The sequence below is a fragment of the Heterocephalus glaber genome, unplaced genomic scaffold (genome assembly GCF_053883595.1).
Source record: "Heterocephalus glaber isolate CG9 unplaced genomic scaffold, H.glaber_assembly_v1.0 deba00000594, whole genome shotgun sequence".
Classification (NCBI taxonomy): domain Eukaryota; kingdom Metazoa; phylum Chordata; class Mammalia; order Rodentia; family Bathyergidae; genus Heterocephalus; species Heterocephalus glaber.
This window is the reverse complement of record NW_028258151.1, coordinates 32,220,817-32,237,239: the sequence shown is the minus strand read 5'-3', so window position 1 is coordinate 32,237,239 and position 16,423 is coordinate 32,220,817. Positions and strand designations below refer to the sequence as shown.

General features: G+C 53.4%; 1 protein-coding gene across 14 annotated transcripts in view; it reads right to left on the bottom strand.

The window, feature by feature from the left end:
* Tspan18 (tetraspanin 18) overlaps positions 1–16,423 on the bottom strand; it is a 124,463-nt gene that overhangs the window by 106,423 nt on the left and 1,617 nt on the right. Inside the window, exon 1 of one of the 14 annotated variants that reach the window (XM_087205653.1) lies at positions 10,400–15,604. The exons of the other annotated variants lie outside the window; for them this stretch is intronic. The gene's annotated coding sequence lies outside the window, so the exon portion shown is untranslated. Of the gene's footprint in view, positions 1–10,399; positions 15,605–16,423 lie in introns of those variants that run through there. 14 annotated transcript variants of the gene reach the window in all.

Sequence of the window (16,423 nt, the reverse complement as noted above, 5' to 3'; positions counted from 1 at the left end):
CAGACGGGATGGTGTCGGGGTGACTCAAAAGGAGCAAGCAGCCTAGATGCCTGGCGAGCGCGCTTCACAGCAGGGCTCTGGCTCCTATGAGAATCTCAGCTGCTCTCACAGGAGGCGGGAGGCAGAGCCCAGACTGTGATGCCAGTGAAGGAGCTGCTAGAAATACACAAGGGCCCGGGCCATGGCCCATGAGCTGGGGGCTCCTGCTCCATGGCATGACCAGAAGAAATCCTGTGACACCGATAAGGAAACAGACCCCAGACACAGCACTGAGGCAAGGAGCTGCCGGGCTCTCCAGCCTCACCTAGGAGCTCCGTGTATCCCGCTCGCCTGAGGCTCCCCCAGTTATGGAGGGGAACCATGTAGTTCAATATATATATATTCAAAGAACAAAATTAGCAAAGTGAGTCTCAACGATCTGACTTTTATCAGTGATTCACGAACCAGGTAGCAGCCCCTCTACAAAACCGGAGGCCCCGATAAGCTGGATGGGTGGGGGCTGCAAGTGTCTTACAGGCAGAAGAGGCTGAAGAAGCAGAAATAAGGAATCAAAAGCAGACTGGTTGTTTTAAAATTCCTCTCTTGTGCTGGGCATGGTGGCAGATGCCTATGAGCCCAGCACTCGGGAGGATGAGACATGAGGATTGCCTCGAGTACAAGGCCCGCCTGGTTTACATAGTGAGTTCAAGGCCAGCCTGAGCTACATAGCGAGACCTGGTCTCAAACAAACAAATTCCTCTCTTGTCTGGATGAAAGCACTGGGCGCTCCCTTCTCACACTGGCTAAAGGCAGCCTGTCTGGGGAGTTTGGCTATCAACCCTCACCTGTCACAGCTTAGGCTTCAGTTTGGTGATGTGGGGGCTTAGCAGGACCGACTCCATTTTGGTTGGACTATTGGGGCCTGGCACAGGAGCTCAGTCCAAAACAATATCCTCATGCATTTTATTTAACAGCACACATGCGCATACACACACTGCACCAGAGAAAACTGAAAAGAAACACAGGGAGAATGTTACCTGTGGGTCACTGGCATACGTATAGCTTTGGCTTTCATAATCAGAAAAAGAAAAGAGAGGATTGGTTTTTAATGTGTTTATTTATGTATTATTTATTTTTGTTTTTTGGAGTCAGATGTAGTTCAGGCTGCCCTTGAACTCCAGACAGGCAGACTCCTGCCTGATTCCCAAACTAAATGAATGCAAAAGACTTACTTAGCCCATCAGGCGAGGTTCTGAGAATTTCCAGGCCTGGCTTACCACATTAGGGTCCCACCCCCATCCCACCCCATGCAGAAGGCAGTCACTATCCCCTCTGCAGGTAAGGAGGTGCAAGCAGTTACAGCCGAGCGAGACCTGATCCCCAGGCAGCCCGAACCTACAGCCCCCCTGTCTCCCAAGTAGAAAAGGAAGAAATAAACACATCTGTCAGGCTGCCAGGGTCAGGCATGGAGAAGACAGCGTTCCCACCCACTCCCAGAACACAAGAGCTGCCGAATGCCAGGCTCAAGCCGTGCCAGCCTGGAACTGAACTCACATGTGTCTGCCATTGAAGGCGGGCACGGGGCTCCTCCCTCTTCACCCTCCCACCCCCAGGGACAGCAGGACACACAAGAGGCTGTGGGCAAAGGTCCCTGCCACCTCTCCACCCGCTCTGATGGCATCGCCAGGCTCTGATTAATAGCTCATGCCACCTCTCTCTTTGCCCACACGGAAGAGCCCAGTGATTACCTTCGAAAGAGCCAAGGGGAGCCGCCTTCAGCAAGGAAATGGTCCCAGGTGTTGCAAAGGAACCCAGCCTAGGCCCCCTAGGGGACCTGGGCTCTGCCTCTAACTCCCTGTGTGGCCTTGGCCAAGTCACCAAAGACAAGTTCCTCTGTCTTTAAGGAAGGGCTCTGATGCTCCAGATGTCTTCTGAGCACCCGTCCTCCCCAGGGTGTTTTACATGCAGCAGGCGGGAAGCCCCCACCGGGAACCCTCTCCCTGTCGATCCTCAAAGGGGCCCTTCCTGCATCCCTCACTGCCAGCTAAATCCGAATGGAAATTAGTTTTTAAGGGAAGAACGCCTCGTGGTCTGGAAAACAAAACTGGGGTGAGGGCTGCCAAAGGGGCACTCAGGGAGTGGGAAGAGACTCTTCATTCCTCTGAGCCACCTCAGAAGCCGATCTGCTCTGCTCGAAATCTCTATTTATTAATTTTGTTAAATATATTTCCTAGGTCTCCAAACACCTGCAGTCTCAGGCAGGATTATCTGGGTAAATACCGTGTTTCCGAAGCCTCCAAATAAAGTCCCATTTCCTCACTTTACCATTAAATACCGACCTCGCCTTTACCCAGGACTGTGGGGAAGATCAGAGAGAGAACAATTCAAAAATGTCAGCCACTAAGTGTCAATATTGAAAGACGTGTCTCTAGGTGATTAATTGAAATCAATGACCCAAAGAAACAGAAAAACCCTCTTAGAAGAGAGAGAGAGAGAGAGAAAGAGGAGAGAGACTAATGAAAACAATGCAGCAGACAAACAAGAGTGCGAGTTACTGCTCCTTCCGGGGCTCAGTCGCATTTCTGTCACCTAATGGCCTTTGATTTCCAAAAGGGGTTCCCTAGGGCTCCTCAGAGCAACCAGGGGTTGGGGCTTGTTGGGAAGGAAGAGCAGCAGTCCCTTATACCTGCTCCATTTTGACCAATTTCACACTTGAAAGTTCCACCCGGGGATTCTTGGGGGTTCACTGGCCATAAGTACAGTTGCACATCACTGGACAAAATCGTCCCCAGACTGTCTCGTATCAGTGCTGAGAACGCCCTGTCACCTGGGGATGAATTTCTCTGCCTCTGGGCAGGCACAAAGCCACGTTCCTAGCAAAAGGTTTTATCTGCTGAAACTAAGCATCAAACCCCAGGGAGTGCTGGGAGAAGCACATTACATAGTCCCTGGTCCAGCCCTACTCTCCCCAAAACCTGTGGGTTTCTCTCCATTTTGCAAATGGAGAACCAGGGCATCAGAGACGTTGGGTAACTTGCCCAAGGCCACACAGCCCTGCTGACTGTTTAGGCGGCCTAAAATGTACCGCCCCAGAGAGACTCTTCTGACAGTGCTGGGAGGTCTTGAGGGTCACACGCCCCTCTCTCCTCTTTCAGGATGGGTTAACTACAGCCCAAGGAGGGGGAGGGACCTGTCCAAGGCTGCCATGAGTGTGCAGAGCTGAATTAGAACTCGACCCCATCTCAGTTTCACTGTCCCTAAAATGGAAATGACATCCACAAGGGACCTCTCTGGGTGCTGCAAGGAGCCAAGAGGGGAGTACATGCCATGTGTCAAGGCCTCCATAAATTCTAGCTCCCTCTGTGCCGGGGCGAGGTGCAGAAAAGGGACACTCGGAAGGAAATGGATCCTCCTGGTAGCTCTCAGGGAAGCTGGGGACCTCCCTGCCCATTTCATCTGCTGCTCCCTCCCAACTGCTCCCCAATCATCAAGAGGAACAGAGCAGGGAGATGGTGCGATGTGATGTTGCGTCTCCTCCAAGACCAAGACAGAATCACCTCCGCAAACTTTCTATTTTCCAGCTCGAAATGAAATGTCTTTTCAGTACGAGGAGAAGGCTAAAACATCAGGTCAGGTTGGCACAGGGTCTTCCTAATGAGATGGAATCTACTCGTTGGCACAGTCCCGGAGTTTCAGATGCAGAAGGGGGAACTTTACCTCAGATCCTCTGAGACGCTGAGTGGGAACATGATGATCTCTCTCAGAGGAAGCTGGTAGCTCTGCCTCTGTTGACGGCAAGCAAAGCAAGGCCCAGAGAGGCTGAGTGACTTGGCCCGTGTCACACAGCCAGAGAGCCAGTTGGCTCAAGAGACAGAATGAGCCTTGACCTCACAGCTGTGCCAGGGTAAGAGAGGGAAGCGTGAGTGTGAGAACAACTGTGCACACGTGAGTGTGTGCCACGGAGACAACATGAGCCGCTGAAGAAGGGAAACCGGCGGGGCCTTTTGAGAGTCCACCGGCACTTCAGGAGGGTGTGAGGAGATAAGTGTGAGAGCAGATGAGAGAGAACGAGTGTACAAGAGGAACGTGAGTGAGCCAGAGGATGTCTGCATGCTAGGAGAGAGCGAGGAGGAAGGAAAACACGGACCATTTTCAAATTCCCAGTCAAATACATCAAAAGACTGCTCTGGACAAAAAGGCCATTTCCAACCACATCCTTACACCAACGCCACCCATGTGGCTCCTCCACGCTTTCTCACGGCAGCAGTGGGGACATCACAGTCACGCTTTGGATTCCTGAGCAGTAATGGTGCCCCCGGCCCAAGGCTGATGCTGCCTCCTCCCTGGAGCCTACAGGTAGATGTTATCTGTCCCCACTTTCCAGATGAGGCTATAGACTTAGCAAGGGACAGTCCCTGGTCACCCCATCTCCCCATCCAAGTGATTCTGGAATAAAGGAGCCAGCTGAGCAGCAGAGATGCAGAAGCCAGCTTCTTGCTGAGAACCGTCCTTCCAGGTGAGGCTGCTGCTGGCTGCTGGGGCTGGAGAAGGAGGGCACCAGGGCACAGCCATGTTTCCCTGAGCCATCTGTCCCCTGGAGTTGGCTGTCTTCAGGCCAGCAAGATCTGCTGCTGGGAGCTGTGGTCCCTGTGCTTAGGCAGCTGGCACTGGCCGCTCACAGAAGGCCCTGCCCTGGGCACAGCTGGTCCTGGGTGCACAGGGCTGGACTGAGAGAAGAGGATGCGCGTGGGTCCCGGGAATGGCCTTCTTCTGTCCCACTCAGGTATCAGCACACAAAGGCCACAGCCGCGAGGCTGCTCCCCAGCAAGAGAATCTCCCCTCCCATCAGGCAGGCCGAGGAAGATGGGAGCCAGGCTCCCCTAATGCACACAGACCAGCCTTGCTGTGCACCTCCTCAGCACAATCTCCTCCTAACCCCAGTCTTTTGAGGTGGGGGCTACTTTCCCAGCTTTACAAATGGGTAAACTGAGGACTGGAGACTCATTCCCCCAGAGTCACCAACACAGTAAGTTCACGAAGAGTCAGCCTGGGACCCCCACACTATCATGAGGAGAGCTCTGCTTCTGAGTCAACCCAATACTCACATGCAAAGCCTTTCTCTATGATGGGCGGGGCAAGGAAAGCCCCCTGCAATAGGTGCCCCATTTCCAATGCCAATGAAGACCCTGAAACAAAACAGGAAAGGAACAGGCCCAGCCCAAAGGGGCAGCTTCTGCCCCCCCTCAGCCCGCTTTAAAATCAGCTTTCTCACAGCTGCTTGCTATCAGAATTTTTAATTGAAGCATAACATACGGAGAGAAGAGCCAACGGATTTGAAGTGTGCGAGTCCATGAAGAGTTACAAGCTGCTCATATTATACCTCTGTCACCACCGACCAGGATAAAAGAACACAGCAGCATGTGGCCCCTTCCAGGAACCCCCAACTCCTGCCGTGACTTCCGCCACCACAGACTCATCTTGCTGGCTTTGAACTTCAGCACTGCACTGTGGATTCTTTCACATCCGGTGCCTCTGCTCACCTGACCTTGGGATTCTGAGTCCCCAGCACTGGCGCCAGCAGCAGCAGCAGCTCACTCATTCTCTCACCGCCCTGTCCCTTTGTGACTCTGCCGCTCCTCTCTCCCCTGCATGTCCTCGGACATCAGGATCGGCCCAGCTATTGTCTGTCATGCACCATGAAGCCCTGGATGCTCTTACACATGCCTTTTGAAGGGTGTGTGCCTAGGTGTGGAACTACGTTTGGGTCATGGGCTACGGGACCCTTTCTCATTTCATTTCCCACTGTGCTAATGTTGGGTCAGTTTCCTGCTTTAAACATGGTGCATGTTAAGCAAAACTCCGCAGCCCGGACCTAGACTCCAAGCCACTGTTGTGCATGCTTACCCTACATGCTTCATTCATTTTAGCCACAGCCGGACCTTCCTCGTGAGTTCATCAGGATACAGCCTGACACATGCATTGTTCTGAAATCCAGGTCAACCGAGAACCATCACTTTGGGTCGCCCAGCCAGTGACCGAGCAGCCAGGTAATCTAGCTCCTCGCCTCTCTACCCACATCTCTGCGAAGTTCCAAATCTATTTCTTTCACCAGCTTTCCACCCTGCTCCAACCCTGCCAGACATCAATAATTGATCTTGGCCCTCCTTCCTGCTGAGGTGGGATAAAACAGCCCCAGGCACCCATCAATGGGCTCAAGGCAGGCCCGACCAATCGATCCGGTGCTGGCATTTGCAAAGAAAAGCACAGGTCATCCAGGTACCACCCCATCACACTGCTGCTGGTGTTCAGCATTGGCCCTCAAAGCCCTGGCTTTGTTCTCCAGCAGCTCAGCCTTCTTACACCAGGACAGTTATCAGAGAAGCAGAGAAAGAACCAAAACCTAAGCCCAGCCCTTTCTCCAGCTTATTAGATTCTATTCTCCATGCCAACCTGGGAAGCCAGCTGTGAAGATAATTTGTCTCTGCCCTGGTATATTTCTGTTTTCTCTGGTTCTTACAGAGGACAAACAGGCCCAGAAAGGCCTAGCCCTTGCCCAAGGTCAGCCAGCCAGGCCGTGGCGGTACTAGCACTTGGACCCCATTTGTAATCCAGGGCTCTATCTCCCCACTCCATTGAGTTTCTCACCACCAATTAGGAGCCACTGGAAAAGCCAGAAACCTGCCAGGAGCCTCATTCATCTCAAGCCAATCACATCTGTTTCCCTTCTTCCCCGCTAAGCCATAAACAGTGGAGACGGAGCCCAGGCCGGCTGCAGGCTGGGATCGGGCACTGAGACGGGACCGAAGCCCGAGCCATCCGGGGCTGGAAGAAGAGCTCTTCCCCACAGCGGCCGAGATGGGCAACCTGACATCTCTGACACCACTGCTGACAACTGCCCTTCCTCGAGGTGACAACACACACGAGGAGGAGGCCGCCCGGTGGGGAGGCTTGTGCTGTCTCCGCTTCCTGTCTGTATGAACACTTTCCGCAAAACTCACCGTGCGTTTTGCTGCAATGAAAACCAAACAGTCTCGTTTTCTCCCCTCAGCCAGGCCAGATGGCTCTGTCTTGTTCTTTCCCCCTCACTCACACCAGAGATTTTGTTATCGCTGTTTGTTCTGTTTTGCTTTTTGTGACACTGAGGAATCTAACCCAGGGGCACCAGGGGTACTCTACCACCGAGCTACACACCCCGGCCCCTTTGCTAATATTTTTCATTTTGAGACAGGGTCTCACTACATCACCCAGGCAGGACTTGAACTTGCAATGCCCCTGCCTCAGCCTCCCAAAGTGCTGAGATTACAGGTGTGAATCACTGCTCCTGGCTAATGCTAGGAATATTTTTTAAAACAAACAAATAAATAAAAGTACCCTAAATTCTGAACATCTGCCTTTTGGAGTCTAGTTTTAGCAAAACGTGCCCCACACTGGGTCCCGGGATTGTGTTACAATGGCATTTCCTCCCTCATGAGCCGCGTGGCCCTCATCTCCAAAGCCTTTTCCTTCTGCAGAGTTGTGGGGCTGAGGAAGGCACTGCTGGGCCACAGCCAGGGAGCACAGGCAGGACCCCAGGATGGCTGCAGGCTTGGGGGGTCTCCCTGCTGCCTCCCAAACACCCGGGTGGCCAAACAGGTGTGCCGGGTAAAGGTCTCAAGGGCAGATCAAGATGTGGAGAATTCCTAACTCCCGCACAGACTGTCCTACAAGACCTCCAACTTCTTTTTTCTTTTTTAATACTTTTGAATTTCAGAGACAGGGTCTCAATATGTAGTTCAGGCTGGCCTTGAACTCGAAGCAATCTTCCTGCTTCAGCCTCCTGAGTGCTGGGATTACAGGCACATGCCACCGAGTCAGGCATAAGGCCTCCAACTTCTGAGGACTGGGCAGCTCACAGAAGGCCTGTTACCTACCTCCTACAGCCTGCTGCACAGCTGTTTCCAGCTTCCCACAAAGGAAAAGGCAGCACCACGACCTGCACGGCTCCAGGTCCATGCCAACGAGAGAGCGGCAGGGCCGGATTCCAGCCTTGATGGCCTGACCCCATTCCCTGCTAACCACACCACCTGGTCCCTTCCATCTGCCACGGAACCAGCAGGGAGGGCGTGGCCCAATCCTGCTGCTCCTCATCCTGGAGATAATCAGCCTCCACCTTTAGCAACCTGGAAGCTGAGGCAGGAGGATCGCTGAGTTCCAGGCCAGCCTGGGCTAGTGACTTCAAGGCCAGCCTCGATTACATAGTGAGACCCTGTCTCAAAACACCAGAGAGAGAGAGAGAGAGAGAGAGAGAGAGAGAGAGAGAGCGCCAGCCCACCGGAGTAAGGTTACTGGGCATCGAGTGAGAAGTGATGATGTACCTAGGCTCCTGTGCCCAGGGGAGACTGAGGTTTCTGGAGAAGGGACAAGAAAGGGAGAGAAGGGAAGGGGAGGGACCCACTGTCCAGCACCAGGCCAGTCACTGTCTTTGCCGTCCCTGTTTTTCAAATGAGGAAACTGAGGCTTAGAAGGGAGAAATTACTGGCAAGAGGCCTGCAGCTGCTAAGAGCGGAGCCAGGGTTTGAACCCAAGACCATGGGACTCAGAAGCTGGGATTTGCTTTGTTTTCACATGCAGCCCCCACCCAAATGCAGGGAGCAACTCACAGCGCCTTCAGACTCTGCCTTCTGGCTGGTGTTTAATGTTAATCCTGAGCGTTTCTCACCAGTAGACGTGCCTGAACCACACACACAACTTTGTTTAACGGTATCATCATCATCATTATTATTTTTTCAAAAAGACTATCAAGAAGGCCTTTTTTCTTTACACACACACCTCAAACAGGTTTGAATAGACCTTTATGAGTGCTTGGGCTACTTAGAAACAAAAATTGCCTGTTATTTCAATTCAATTACATAGCAACCACTTTTTAAAAAGAATATTTTTATTTGAGCTCATTGTGCAGCAAATCATCAGACTCTTTCTTCAACAACTTTGAGAAGGAAAAATTATCAAGTGAAAGGGAGGAAATGTTATTTGTATCATCCCAGCTATTGAAAACCCTGCCAATGTCGAGGAGGGTCTTCCTTCCCTCTTAATTTATTTAAACAACACCGCCACCACCCCGCTTACTTCAATCAACGACCACACCTGGGCTTCCTGAGTGCTTTTCTCCAGAGGGTATGAGGCTTCTGGATCTAGACCAGTCCGCCTCCCCCAATCCATGGTCACACCACGTTCCCCGCCTCTGTTCCCCTGGTAGCCCCTACCTCAGGCACCCGCTTCAGTCTCTCAGCAGGAGGTGATGGACAGACAGGAAGACTGAGTTCCGTGCAAGATGCCCAAGCACTGCCACCACTTGTCAGATGACTGAGGCACACCCGCAGGGTCCCCAGGGACTGCCTCCCGGCTTCCTCTGGAGGCAACTGGTTTCTTTCTCATATATAAACAATACATATTTTTTTTGGTACAGGAGATCTAACTTGTGCTTTCGAGGCAGGCAGTGGCACCACTGAGCTAAATCCCTGGCCCTCATATATACACAATTTGCACTCAAATGCTTACTTGTTGTCTGCTGCTAGAGACTCCCAAGCCAAACAAGGCAGAAGTGATGTTACTACAGGGCAGGCAAAGGGGGTATGTGATGAACACACCAGGTGTATGAAGCCCCCTGAGTCAAAACAGAGGCTCAAACCAATGATCTGCCATGGGCCCAAAGGAGGACGTGGGTCAGGCTGACCTGGAATTTGAACTCAAGACAGCTGTGTTGTGATGCCGCATCCCTAACCCTCCCGGCCAAGCTGCCTCCTCTGCTCCTTTGCACCAGGATTGAGGCTGCACATCTGAACCCTCCAAATCCTCCTGGGCCCCAGAGGGATGAGTCCCGGAGAATAGCCCCTGCTGTTAAACACAAACCCTCGGATAAACAGCAAGCAAGAACAATTCATCCTGGCTGATGCTCTCAGTGTAAGTGGAGACAAGAGCCAGCAGGCAGCCCGAGGAAGACAAGGTGGAAGAGCCTGGAAGGTGCCTTTCACCTGATCATTTTTAATCATTTTTTCTAGAAAACATTCTATCGCCAGTCAGTCACCATTCATATACGCTGGTGTTCTCTACATCCACTCTAGATACCCAACACCACACCGGCCTGTCGGGGGTCCACGTGGCTAACAGCCACAGGGCTGTGCTGCACTGCTGGCCAAGTGTGCTTCCCAAAGATGCTTATCTCCTGATGCTCATATCCAGGCCTGGAGGAGTGCACCGACAGTCCCCACGCCACCCACGGGAGAGCAGAAGTGTGCGCACAGTAATAGGGCTGCATGAGCTTGGGGAAATTACTCAACCTCTCTGCACTGTTCGCCTTGATTATATACAAGCTATGGACACCGCCCACCTGTTAAGGGATGAACTGTGCACCCCAAAGATAGGGGCAGCCCAACCCCAGTACCTGTGGAGGTGACCTCATGTGGAAGCAGGGTCTTTGTAGATGTGATCGAGTTAGGATGAAGTCATGGACATGGTCCCAGCTCAATATGACTGACGTCATCATCAGGAGACAAAGACACCCCAGAGATGCTACTTGAGGACACTCGGAGGCAGAGCGGGTGGTGCAGCTGTAGCCAAGGACAGACACCAAGGACCACAGTGACTACCTAGATGGGAGGCTACAGAAGCTAGTTCTGGTGACTGAATCTTGTGGGTGCTGCAGCTAGACTGCTATTAGGAGGTGGGGTCTGGAGGGAAGAGGCAGGTTACTGGGGGCGTGGCCTCGAAGGGCACATCTCCCTCCCCCCCAGTTTCCTCCTCTCTCTGGTTCCTGGCCGCCATGCTGTGAGCAGCTCTCCTCTGTCCAGGCCCCTCTGTCTTGTTGTTTCTGCTTCGGAGCTGGCTGAGCACGGACTAAACCCTCTGAAACTGTGAGCCAAAATAAAGCTCTCCTTTAAATTGCAGGTGTGGGGTATTTTGTCAAGGTCAGAGGAAAGTGACTGAGACACAAACATCACTGCCAATGCTTCTCAGAGATGCCCAGAGTCAGTGTCCCTCCCTGGGATGTGGCCGGCAGAACAGTGGACAGCCACTGTCTCCCGTGCCCCCAGGGACAAGTGTCCACTATGCTGGGGTAGAGATGGGTGACCTCATGCTGCTTGGGAAGCCGCTCTCTCTCTTCCTGCCCACTCCTGTGCCCAACCCACAGGGGGTCCTTGGGGAGCATTTATTTGGGCCCCAGAAAAGCTCATCCTGCTGGAGGCTAAAACCCCAAGAAGCCCTTGAGCGAAGCAAGCACCAGGCCAGCCCTGCTGGAAGGAGCCTAAATGTCAGGCAGCAGGTGGCCATGGGGCTGCTCCCCCAGGAGCTGTGCACACTTGGCCAGCGAGAGCGCGCTGCAATCTGTCCCCAAAGGAGAGCAGCAACACAGGGGGCGGGGAGGGTGGCAGGGAGCCTGTCATCCCATCCCCCACACGCTGCTCCAAGTCCCTAGTGGTGGTCAGACAGCTCTGACTCCTTCTCCCATTTCAAACGGTAGCTGAACAGGTGCTGATCAAAAAGTACAGTGTGTGTTAAAATTCTTTAAATTACTACAGTGAAAGACACATTGCCACTGATCCCCTCAAATATTCCCTCAAGCTTCCGCTGAGAACACTTAGTCGGATGCTGTGTCCTCATCCACCTTATTCACCGGATCTGGCACTGCATGACTTTTGGCCCTTCCCCAAAGTCAACATGACCATGCAAGGCAAATGTTTTCAGTGGATTCAGGACAACACAACTGAAGACACTCGGGAAAGAGGACTTCCAGGACTTTAGAAAGTGGCAAGCACAGTGGGATCAGTGCATTCAAAGTGACGGGGTGGACTCTGAGGATTCATGGTCAAGCATCTTTTACTGTAATACTGTTTTTTAAACTACCACATTAACCACAGTTTTTGCTCACAGTCCAAAGTCATCGAGGATAGGGTCAGGCACCTCCTCATCCTCCTGAGACACCGGCTCTGAGTCCCTGAGCCCCTGAGCCCCATTCTAGCCTCTCCTAGGCTCTGCTGCCAAGGGCAAAGGTATCGGTCTCTCCGATGTGCAGGCACTGGACTCAGTTCACAGTTTTCCTGCACTCTGGCCATTCTGCAACTGATAACACGGAGGCAGACCGATGCTCAGAGATGTGCTAATGCTAAGGAGAGGAGTCAGGCTTCGACTCCGGGTCTGGCCATCTTCCTGTCCCCAGAATGAAAGGGCTGGAACGCCTTCATGGAGCCCCCTCTCCTTCCCTGCCCAAGCCCACAGGACACCCCATGTGTGCTTTGAGGGGCACCCCGGGACTCAAATGTGCAGCAATCCCCCAGAAGGTGTGCACCAATGGGGGCCCTCGTCCTGAGGCTCTTACCATGACATCTGGAACCAGCGCTTCTCTCATGTCATGCCCTCCCCTTCTACCTCAGCTTCCAGAGTTCCTGCAGCCTCCCCTCCCCATTCCTTACTCCTCCACTCCCACAGATTCTCCCACCATTAGAAGTGGGAGGAGGAGCCAGGTGCAGCAGTAGGTTCCAGAAAGTTCTGGAAGACATTCTAGGTCCTCAGAACTGGACATCTCCCTATGCCAGTGGTGGCCATGGCATCCTGGGCTGAAGGTCCTGGGCCTTGCTCTGTGCCCTTTTGTCACCTCACCTGCCAGGCCCGAGCCCCCCACCTGCCTCCACTATTATAAGGTTGACATCATCTGCCTAGAAACCATTTCTATACCCGCGCGGTCTATAATCTATAATGGACAGAAGACGTCAGGAATTATTAGGAAAGGAAGCCTCTGAGCTGTAAGGGCCAGGACATGGCAGGTCTGTACCGGAGGCCTGGAATGCCTCATCCTACTGCCAAGCAGGGAGTGGTGCTTTTCCAACACTCACATCCCTCCTTCTATGCTGGGTCTCCCTTGTGGCCTGTTTAGAACCATAGGACCCTTCTGATCCATGCTCACCCACTGAAGGAAAACCTGTCACCTTCCGGGGTGGCTTTCCCCTCTCCCTCGTCCCAGCCTGCAGTAACTCTGATGTCACAGGCTGCAGAAGGGGCAGCCACAAAGAGGGAGGAGTCATCATCGGCCTGGGTCTGTGTGGTGCAGTGGCCAGGCTAGAGAAGCACTGTGAGCAAGACTCCGACCTGCTGTCCAGCCACTGAGGTCCTGGGGCCACCTGCTATGACCGCTAATGGTACTCAGCTCTACCGTGTCACTCACTAATGCTATGACTCCGATTTTCACAGGCAAGACACCCAAGGCCCCACAGCAACAGGTGGCAGAAACAAGATTCAAATCCAGATCTGGGGCAGCAACACACCCCGATAAAACCCTTCCCCCTTCCCTGTCCTCATGCAGGGTGCAAAGAAGGGTCTTGGGTACCCTGAGTCCCATTAATGATCAGAATCGTGGAGGAGGGGGCCTGGCCACATCCCTGAGGATCTGGACCTCTCAGGGGCCTGGATAGAAGAGGAAGTATCAGGCAGTGGTTCAGCAAGCAGTCCCACTATGGACTCAATTTTTCTGAGCTTCACTGTCACCCATAAATTGGAGCAACAGCTACATCACCCTTGTGTGTGGGACTGAGGATGTCCCACATGCCAACCTGGCTGCCCCCATGAGGGGCATTGGGGCATGGCTCAGGGCAACAGCTTTCTTGGAAGGAAGAGGAGCGTGGCCCGTCTCATCCCAAACAATACAAGGAGGCTCCCCAAGCCTGGGCCACTGATAAACCCCAAAGTCTTGAGACCTCCAACCTGGCCTAAGGCAGACCGAGGGGGCAGAACATAAAGAGGGAGGCAGGGCCAGCCAGAGGTAAAGCAATGAGACCTGCATCCAGTTGTTTATTTGAAAGTCCAAAGGGTCTTCGAGGAAGCCAGCCTCATTTGGGTGGGTCTGGGAGTCGCCTATCAGCTTAAACTTACTATCTGCACATAGGGTCCTCGGACTATAGCTAAGGGTGGAAACAAAGCGTGGTGGGGAAGGATGCTCAAAAACTGGCTGATGAAATATCGTCCCTCAAGTGCCAGAAACCAGGGTATTTTCAGTGACATCAGCCTGGGCTTCCTGCCACTGGGATGGGACTACAGAAGACCAGTCACAAGGCTCGGGAAGGGACCCTCAAGGGAGGCAGGGAAAGGGAAAGGACCCAGAAAGCAGCCTTATTCCTACCCACACACCACAGCTCGCCCCAGGACATCAGCAAGAACCAAAGTTGAGCTCTCACTATGTTCTGGGCCCGTTGTTTTACGAGTTCGGCCTCATTTTCATTCCATTTTACAGATGGGAAACTGAGGCACTAAGGTTCAAGGGTCTAAGGTCGCACAACTGGTGAGCAGGATGGCCAACAGTCGAACTCAGAAAGTCTAACCACCACCGTGCAATGATTCCTCTAAAGAAACCAGGAAACAGGCTCAGAGAGGGGTGAGGACTCAGCCAAGGTCTCCCAGCTGTATCCGCAAGAGGTCCAGGGCTAGAACCCAGGTCTCCACACTCCTCATTCTAGGACCCTTCCGCTCGTCTGGATGCCTGTCCTTACGCACATCCACGCCCACGGCCAGTGAACAAGTCTGTGCTCATCTCCAAGCTGCTTAATGCGCTAATTAGCGCAGCAATCTTGGGTGCAGAGAAGGAGCACAGGCCAGATCAGAAGACAACAAGGCCCAGATGAAGGCCCCACTTGCCAGCTGGAAACCCAGGGGCGCCTCGCCTCACTGTGCCTCTCTGTTCCAAGAGTCTGGTTAGGGCCCCCCACTCCATCAGATGGAGCATTGAGGCGGGTCCAAGGTGCTAGCCCGGGCGGCAGGAGGAGCCCAAGCTGGCACATTAGCTCAATGGCATCAGGTTGCAGAAATGCCTGGTTGGCCAGCGTCATGTGCTCTGCGGGACCAAAGTGCTAGTTTCCAAGCCCCTCTTCCCTTACTGCGTCCCAGCCTAGCAAGAACAAATGTTCCTGATTTCCCATCCCATCTCAGTGCTGATGAAGTGAGGCCAGAAGAGCCACCCACTGGAGAGGGAGGGCTCCTTGCAATGTGCAGCCTGGCCCCTGACACTTGCTCTTCCTGGGAAGGGTGGGGACTGGCCAGGCATCTGGATAGAGGGGCTCGCAGACATCCTAGCAGGAACTGGTCACCAACATGGCCTGCTCTGCCCAAAACCACTCAGTGTTTCATCCACACAAGCCAAAAAGACTACAGGAACTGGGTTTGAATCCACATGGTTCCCAGGTTGGGGACTTTGCTCTAACTTTGCCAAGAAGGGCTAGACAGCCAGGACAAGCACCTGCTGCTGGACCAAAGGCAGAACCCAGGGGGCTGCCCAGCACCCCCAAAGCTGAGAGTCTTCTGATTTCAAGTTGCAAGGCCCATCCGAGGCAAAGTCAATGGGGAAGTGACCATCCCCAAAATCCCCTGCCTCTGCGCCACCTCTCAACCTGCCCCTGCTCCTAGCCTGGCCTCTAACCCGCCCAAAGATCACTAAATCGGCCTTCAGGAACTCAGGGAGCTACTTCCAGCTTGATATGGGATTTTTTTCAGCGGCAAGGGTTCGCCCTGAAGTCAACCCAAGACGCCCTACACCCAAGTCGATTGACTTCTGCTTCTAATGTGTGGCTGGGAGCTTTTGTCAATTTACTGCCATTTGGGGTTTGGGGGCTGGGGGGGCGGGGGGCAGGAAACAGAGAGCCCAAGACTTGGAATTCTGCTGAATCAGAGCTCTTGGAGTTTGCCTGGGAGTCACACACACACACACACACACACACACACACACACACACACACACACACGGCACAAGGACATTAGCAGGGGCCTCGGGTCCCTTCCATCAGCACAGGTGGGGTGTGGGTGGGGGAAGGGACAGAAACTAGAAGCTGCCAGCCCTTGGGGGCCCAAGGCTGGCAGCAAGGGCAGGGCCGCTCAGGCAGGCTTCTCACAGCAGGAAAACAAGAGCCACTAAAGGCAAAACAAAACAAAAAACCCTTCCTTTTGTTTTCTGGCCCCTGGGAATGTCTTAAAGACAAATCCAGAGACACAGGGCTTCCCCGCCCTTTCCTCGCTCCTCTTCCTCCTCCTCCTCCTCTTCTATTCAAAGTCAGGATCTCGCTGATCTTTCCAGTAGCAACTTTGTCCCGGCGCATTTTGGTTGCATCCAACAAAAATATGTGGAGTCTGCAGGAACCTCACAGCCTCTCTCTCAGGGAGGGACCACCCCACTTCCACCACCTTTGCAGGGGACTCCGAGAACACGGGACAGGGAGGGGGCAGGCACATGGCTAGCAGGGAGGAGATGAAAACGTCCACCAGCCACACCATGAAGGCCCTCCCTTGTGATCTCTGCTGTCCTCCTTTGTGCTCTCTGGGGGTGCAGGGAGGAGGATGGGAATTAGAAAGAAGGGGCCACTGTCACCAGTGTGCCCCTCCACTATGAAACAGCCCCACACAGGAAAAAAATGATACTTTTCACAGATGCCAG